At 49.4% G+C, this 8,095-nt stretch overlaps 1 long non-coding RNA gene across 1 annotated transcript; it reads right to left on the reverse strand.

Annotated features, from left to right (window-relative positions):
• Window positions 1–3,362: 3,362 nt before the first annotated feature.
• On the reverse strand, window positions 3,363–4,694 carry LOC144380256 (uncharacterized). Its single transcript, XR_013444245.1, has 2 exons — window positions 4,485–4,694; window positions 3,363–4,110 (listed from the first exon to the last, which is right to left on the reverse strand). It is a non-coding gene; the product is annotated as an uncharacterized LOC144380256 (long non-coding RNA).
• Between the last annotated feature and the right edge of the window lie 3,401 nt (window positions 4,695–8,095).

The following is an 8,095-nucleotide window of genomic DNA, read 5'->3' on the forward strand; positions in this document are numbered from 1 at the left end:
TCCCTCTCACCATGCCTTTCATGACCACCCTTCCCTAGACAACCATTGGCTTTATTCCAGTATAAATTACTTTGCCTTTTCTAGAATTTTTTACAAATCAAATAATTACTCCCTTTTTTGTGGCTCCTTTCATCCCACATAATTGTCTGAGATTCATTCTTGTCATTTGTGTGTGTGTGGGCTCCTGGGGCTCTAGAGGAAGTCCAATCCATCTGTAGTACAGATTTGTAAATCATTTTGAAACAACTCCTGTTGTGTCTCTGTGCACAGAAGAGAATGTTTCACTGTGGTGCGTCCAGTCACCATGCACATGTAATTGCCCACTATAAGCAGGATTCTCTTGAGTCAACCAAATTATAAAGTCAGAAGGCCCTTGCTGTATTCCACTGTAAATTGAAATCAAGCAGTTTTTGTCTTCACGTTTGCCAACATTCAGCCCTTTTGTGCTCATTTTCAGTGATACTCGTATCTCTAAGTTTTGTTTCATTTGCTAGGCAAGGAAAACCTATTTCCTAATCTGATTATGACTGTATAACTCTATTCTCTACATAAAATTGAATCATTTCCTCCACCATCTGTTAAATTTAAGGGGACTAGTAATTTTCAAATTCTTGATAGAAATTTATTATTCTGTGTAGAGTGGAGTAGTTAGATCCTGCAAATCATAATCCTGTAAGTTCTTTTTTTTTTTTTTAAGATTTTATTTATTTGACAGAGAGAGCACAAGCAGAGGAGAGAGAGAGAGAGAAGCAGGCTCCCTGCTGAGCAAGGAGCCAGATGTGGGACTCGATCCCAGGACTCTGGGATCATGACCCGGGCCGAAGGCAGCCGCTTAACTGACTGAGCCACCCAGGCGGCCCTTATAATCCTGTAAGATTCCTAACACGAACATTATTTATGTGCTTGTACAAAGATCATACTCTTTCATCATCATCAGTGGAAAAGTTCATGACATTCTGAAACAGTATAACAGAAGGAAAATTTTGAACTTGGGAATTTGGAGAAAATCTCTCAGTTTGAGTATTTTTGAGAGAGAGGAGTTGTAAATTTTATGTAATATTAAATTTGCCATTTTAATAATTTTCAGGTATAAATTCAGTAGCATTAATTTGTAATGTACATCTACCACCACTATTTCCAAAGTTTTTTAGAAACCCAAGCATAAATTGTGTATCCATTAGGCAGTAACTCCCCATTCACCCCTCCCTTCAGCCCCTAGTAACCTCTAGGCTATTTTGTCTTTTTATGAGTTTGCTTATTCTGGATATTATTATTCGTGGAACCACACAATATTTATCTTTCTGTGTCTGGCTTATATCACTCAGCATAACATTTTCAAGGTTCATTCATTTTATGGCATGTTTCAGCATTTTATTGTTTCTCACCACTGAATAATAATACCCCATTGCTTGGGTATGCCACATTTTATCCATTCATCTGTTTTGTTTTAAGATTTTATTTATTTATTTGTCAGAGGGAGAGAGAGAGTGTGCATAAGCAGGGGGAGCAGCAGGCAGAGGAAGAAGCAGTCTCTCCACTGAGCAAGGAGCCCAATGCAAGATTCAATCCCAGGACCCCGAGATCATGACCTGAGCCGAAAGCAGATGCTTAAGTGACTGAGCCACCCAGGCATCTCTATCCATTCATCTGCTGATGGACACTTGGGTTGCTTCCACTTTTTAGCTGTTGTGATTAATGCTGCTATTAACATGGGTATACAAGTGTGTTTGAGTCCCTGCTTTCAATTTTTTGGAGTATATACCCAGGAATAGAATTTTTTGGTCAGATGACATAATCTATATTAAACTTTCTGAGGAGCTTCTATACTGTTTTTCACATCACCAACATTTTACATTCCCGCAAGAAATGTAAGGGGTTCAAATTTCTCTGTAGCCTCAGCAATACTTATTTTACCCTTTTAAAAATAGTTATCTTGGTAGGGACGCCTGGGTGACTCAGTTGGTTAAGCATCTGCCTTCAGCTCAGGTCATGATGCTGGGGTCCTGAGATCTAAGAGTCCTGAATTGGGCTCCTTGCTCAGTGGGGAGCCTGCTTCTCCCTTTGCCTGCCGCTCCCCCTGCTTGTGCACTCTCTCTCCCTCCCTCTGACAAGTAAATAAAATCTTTAAAAAAAAAATAGTAATCTTGGTAGATGTAGATGGGTATCTCATTGTGGTTTTATTTGAATGTCCCTAATGACCAATCATGTTGACATCTTAAGTAATGTACTCCTGCTGTTTTGCATTGTCCTTTTCTTCATCCATTTTTCCCTCTCTTCTGGCCTTCCATTACTGGGTAAACATGGACTAATGCCTACTCTACTCAAATGAAACTCTCTGCCTCCATCACCTCCTTAAAGCTCTATCCCATTTCCCAAAATGTCCCTCCTAGTCAGGTTTGCAGGACACATGTTAAATTCCTTGCCCTACTATCTCTGTTCCATTCCCCAAATGAAGTCAGGGAAATCTGGCTTTCTTCCAGTGAGTAAACTCCACACAGTAATATAGATATCCAACAGAAAGTTGACACCTCCCATCAGAAATAGAAGTAATATATAAAATGAGTGGAGTCTGTCATTCGGGGATTTTCCTTCCCCCTCTTTCAGCTCACAAAATAATTTCCCTAACTCAAGTAACTCTCCTTATGAAAGGGATTCCTCCTTCTTTACATAGGATTTTCTTTCTACTTTAAAACAGGTCTGAGATTTCATGCTATACAGTTAACCCTTGAACATGGGTTTGAACTGCGTGGGTCCACTTACACGTGGATTTTTTTTCTATAAATACAGTACAGTACTCTAAGTGTATATGTATATTTCTGTTTAAGATTTTCTTAATAACATTTTTTCTCTAGCTTACTTAATTTTAAGAATACAGTATACAATACAAGCAAAATATGTTAACTGTTTATGTTATTGGTAAGGCTTCTGGTCAATAGGAGGCTATTAGTTGAATTTTGAGGAAATGAAAAGTTATAGGGATTTGGACTGCTGTGATGGGAGAGGTGGAGAGGGTTAAGGGGGTGGGGAAATGGAATTGGGGGTGTTGCACTGCTAAACCCCTACATTGTGCAAGAGTTAAGTGCACTCTGGAATTCCTGTGCGGTCCTGACAAAGTGGGATATGGGGAGAGAAGCAGCCTCAGAAATCTGCATGGGGTCACCAGAATGCTTGGCAGAAAGAAGACGAAGCTGTACACGTGCTGGGCAAGGACAGAACAGCTGGCAGGGTGCTGAGAACTGGCTGGAGGTTGCACAGGCCGCATGGTGCAGGTCATGTTTGAATCTTGACCAGCCAGAGGGAAGACGCCTCCCTGAACACCCTGGATGGCCAGTGAAGATCCTAGAAAGACCACACCTCAGAACTAACAAGGTACCTTAATATTTATTGTATCAGATAATTCCTTAATCTGAAGGAAGTGCTGGGCTCTCACTGCTCCCGTTTTCCTGAAGAACTGGCTAATTCTTTCCCTCCGTGAACAGACATACTTCAAAGCCAGCGGGCCAGGTGTGATCTGAGGTCGCATCTGACAGGGGACAGCGTTGGCTGGGCACAGTGGGGGTGGAATTTCAGACCCCACGGAAGCTCGGTGGGGGACAGGGCAACGCGGGGGCCAGGGGACACATCTAGAGGGCGTGGCACCTCCTCTGGGGACCTCAGAGTCTCCCTCCCAGGCCCCTGAGTCTGAGTTCCCATTCTAATCCGAAAGGCCGAACTGGACTGTCACACGCGGCCTCCAGGGGGCGCCCGCCCGGGTCCCGGGAGAGGGGCGGGCCCCGAGCTGCCCTAAGGGTCCCGGGGTAGGAGAGCCGGGGGCTGCGGGCGCGCGGAGGTTACTGTGTCGGGCTCCTCCCTGCAGGGCTCCCCCGGGCCCCCCGGGCTCCAGGCGCCGCGTCTCCACTGCTGGTCCCGGGGGCGAAGGGCCTCACTCTGACCGCAGAGCCGAGCCGCCAGCGACGCGTCCGCGCGGCCCTTGGACGGACCTGCCCGAGTCCGCGCCTGTCGCCCCCGAGGCCAAATCCCGACCTGTGCGGGCGACCCCAGGAGGCGCCCACGAACCCGCCGGGATTCGAGCCGCCAACTCTTGGCTGCGATCGCGCCGGTTCTCGGGCCCTAGGTCGGAGAGCGGCGGGCACGGACTCAACATTTTGTCGAAGGCTTCCAGCCTTCAGGCCCGACTCACAGCCCGGTTCGCGCCCCACGTCGACCTGCCCATCCTCCTTGAGGCCACTCCGGACGGCCGGTGCCAGCGGAGGGTCCCGGCGTGAGTGTCGAGCCCGCAGGCGAACCCCGGACCCTGGGGGAACGGCCGCCGGCCTCTCCCGCACTCTGCCGCGACAGTCTCGCCATCCGCCCGCCTGCAGGGCAGGAGGAGCCCGAGACCCCGTGGCCCCGGCCGCGGCCCCCCAGTGCGCGCGGCATCGCGGCCGCTCCCGCCTGGAGCCTGCTCTCTGCCCCGACCGAGCCCCGAAGCGCCCGGTACTGACCACCGCTCCGGGCTTGGCCTCCCGAGGGGCAATCACAGGCAGTTCACGCCCTTTCAGCCCGAGGGACGCCCGCTGCGTCCGGGTGCTCTGTGGCAGGACGTGCAGCCCCTGGAGCGCACGAGCTCGGTGGCACCGGATACTCCCGCGATCCCCTGCATACGAGACTCCCAGAAACCCGCCTCCAGCCCGTGTGGGGGGCGAAGCCCCTGCTCTCACCTCCGAGGCCGACGGCGCCACTTCCCAGAGGCCCTCACGGGGCCGGAGACCTTTGCTCCGCAGGGACGGGTGCGGGGCGCCCCTCGCGGAGCCCGGCGGCCAAGCGAAGCCGGTGACCGCTCCGGATGCGTGCGTCTGTGGGGACGTAGGCTCGAGACGGGACTTCCGGCGTCGCTCGGGGCGTGCTCGTTTGGGGCGCTCTTGCGTCTGTGCGCGCCCGCGCAGCGTCCCGAGTGCGGGGTCGGACCCCGGGCGACGGGAGCGGGAAGACTCGAATGGGGGTGTTGTCCCCACTGCATAGCGACTTGTCCGAAGGTCAGCGGCGGTGATGGTGGCTGTGCCCGGGAGCCCGTGCCTGTTGCCCTCCATACACGACCCCGCTCTCCCCATAACTGCGGGTGGCGGCGGCCTCATCGAGGCACCCAGCGCGTCCTCCAGGTCCTCACCCAACGTTATCTCACCTAGACCCTAAAGGCCCGAGGGACGGGCGCCTGGTCACGTCACTGGCCTCCAGACCCTGTGTGCAGAGCAGTGCGGAGTTCAGGGTTGGGGTCCCCATATCTCAAAGCCAGCGTGATGAGTTGGGGGAGACTATTACAGAGCGAATGGTTAAGCTCTTCAGTTTTCCGAAGGCTGCTCAGAGTTAGAACAGACTGGCAAAGGGGTAAACACTGAAGCACAGGAAGTTTGAGCCCTTGTGCAAAGTCACACATCTTGTAAGAATTAGCACTGAGGAATCAGGTTCGGTGATACTCCAGTCACCCCAAAGTCACCTGGAGCCACCCAAAGGCACCTGGCAGGGGTCCTAGGGAAGGCTGACCTTACGGAGTTCTGCCACGGTCACTTGTCTTTTAGGACTTGCCTCTTCCCACAGATTACCATAACTAGAGAAGTGCTTATGGACCCCGCACAGGTGGATGGAGGGTTCTCCAAGTCCTACTGATGGCCCCATCTTGGGTTGTTTTCTGGGGCTCTTCTCTTAGTTTTCCAGTCCTTGAGCCTGGGGACCCCAACCCAGGGTCCAAAAGTCCGTGGTAGGGGTTATGGGAGGTGATTCCTGTTGTTGGCAGCTGATGCAATGAGGTATGGAAGGTTGACCTAGGCATAGGTACCAGAATGTGCAAATGCTTGCAGTTGGTGCAGAGTTCATTCAGGGAACCACTTTTATTTTATTTTATTTTATTTTATTTATTTTATGTATTTGTGTTTGTTTTTTTTTTTTCTTTTCTGGTCATGGAAACAGAACTGGCATGCAGGACGTAGATATAAAGTGGCTCTATGAGGTGTGTGGTATCTATTCTGGAGATGATGGGAATGATGGAGGGTTTGGAGTAGTGGAGGGTGGTGATCTGACCCAGGTCTCATCGGGCTGTGTAAGGAGACAGTAGGAAGTCTGGAGTATGTTACTGCAATAATCCAGGCAGTTGTTGATTATGGCAAGACCATTGTGGATACTGTGGAGGTGGAAGAAGTGGTTGGATTCTGAATTACAAAAAAATAAAGTACGGCTGCCCAGATTTTCACATTTTAAGGGTGAAAGAGAAATGTTTTTGGGTTTACCACCTGAAAAGATAGATGCTTCATTAGCCAGATTGTAAAGTTGGTGGTTGAGTTAATTATCATTGGAGATATCAGGAGTTTTGTTTGTATGTCCTCAAAAGACATCGAAAAAAGAGTTTGAGATGCTTCAAAAAGGAGTCATCAAGTGGGTAGTTTGCCTCACAGGCCTGGAATACAGGGGAAGGCTTTAGGTAGTAGCCAGTTCTCTAGGGTGTAGTTGTGGATCACAATCGGGAGGGGGAGTCCTTGTCATGACAGGAATGGTATTAGCAGTATAGGTAGGGGAGGGTGGGTCCATGATTGGGTCTCATGCTTGGGCACCTGGCTGGACACGGTAGACATTACAAACAGGTGTGGGAGCAAAGTGGCCATGGTAAAGGTATGAGAGAGTGGCTGATCTGGCAGGTGGCCAATGCTTCTAAGTTATGAGTAGACAGGAGATTGATGTGAATGAAGGCAGAGGAGTAATTGACAGGATGACACTGAGGCCAGGACTAAGTGCTTTTCCACCACCCTTTGATTCACCAGTCCTTTGTGCTTAGGGGGTTGGGTCAGGACAAGAGAGAACAGACTCCAGGCCAGAAACCACCTGATACCGCACAGAATCCGGGAGGCCCCAGGAGAGTAGGGTTGAGAAATACTGCCTTCTTGAATGTCCAAGCAAAAGAGGAAAAAGTAGTTTGTAGTATGGACTCTTGATTAAGTGGTTTGCATAAAATTGGCATGCTTCTGTCTGTGCCTTTTGCCATTTCTAAAAATTGGCTAGGCCTGGGAAGGGCAGTCTCTCTCCCAGGTCAGCAAAATTTTTTAAAATGTCAAAACATTGTATTAAACAGTTTTTTAAAAATGATTAATACACACTCACCTAGTCAGCATGCATTTGTCAGATATCAGGTTGCTGGAGTGGAATGGAGGAAGAGACACCCCAAGCAGAGGGTTTCTGTGGAAGAAGTGTCACAGGTCAGGACTTCAAAGGCAGGTCCATCAGCCCAGAACACTCACCCATGTGAGAAGTGTGTCTGGTCTCATTCCTGAAATACATTTTGCACCTGGCTGATCTACCTGGGCAGAAACCATACTTGTTTGGGACATATGCAAACCTACACCAACTTCAGAAGCATTCTAGGGCAAAGAAACTCTCAAAAAAGGGATATGGACAGGGTCTGGTTTGTGAAGAGCTGCAGATTGCATGTGTCAGGGAAGCGTTTTGCATGTAGGGAAGTTGGGAAGGACTTCCTGGCCATACTGGGCCTTCTCCAGCCTGAGGCCATTCCCAAAGGTCAGTAGCCCAACAAAATTACCGAGTGTGGGGAGGCCTTTTACAGTGGAAAGAACTCATTACACATCTGGTGAATGTGAGAAAGCTTCCACCACAAAGACATTCTTGATCACCATCTCAGAGTCTGCACTGGAAAAAGGCTTTATGAGTCTAGCAAATGTAGGAAAGCGTTTTCCGGGAAATACTCACTGGTTCAGCTCCAGGCAGTCCACACTGGAGAAAGGCCTTAACAAGTGCAGTGAATGACGTGGGATATCCTTTTTTTAATTTTAAATTTTACTAATTTTTTTTAGAGCAAGAGCGAGTGGGGGGTGAGGGGCAGAGGGGGAGAGAGGGTCAAGCAGGCTCCAGACTCAGCGCAGAGGGACGAGCAGACTCCGCGATGAGCACGGAGCCCCATGCGGGGCTTGATCTCACAACCCTGAGATCATGACCTGAGCCAAAATCAAGAGTCAGACACTCAACTGACTGAGCCACCCAGGCACCCCAGAATGTGGGACGTCCTTTAGCCAAAATTCCTACCTCAGTGACCATTGGACAGTTCGTGCTGGAGAAA

The sequence above is a fragment of the Halichoerus grypus genome, chromosome 15 (genome assembly GCF_964656455.1).
Source record: "Halichoerus grypus chromosome 15, mHalGry1.hap1.1, whole genome shotgun sequence".
Taxonomy (NCBI): Eukaryota; Metazoa; Chordata; class Mammalia; order Carnivora; family Phocidae; genus Halichoerus; species Halichoerus grypus.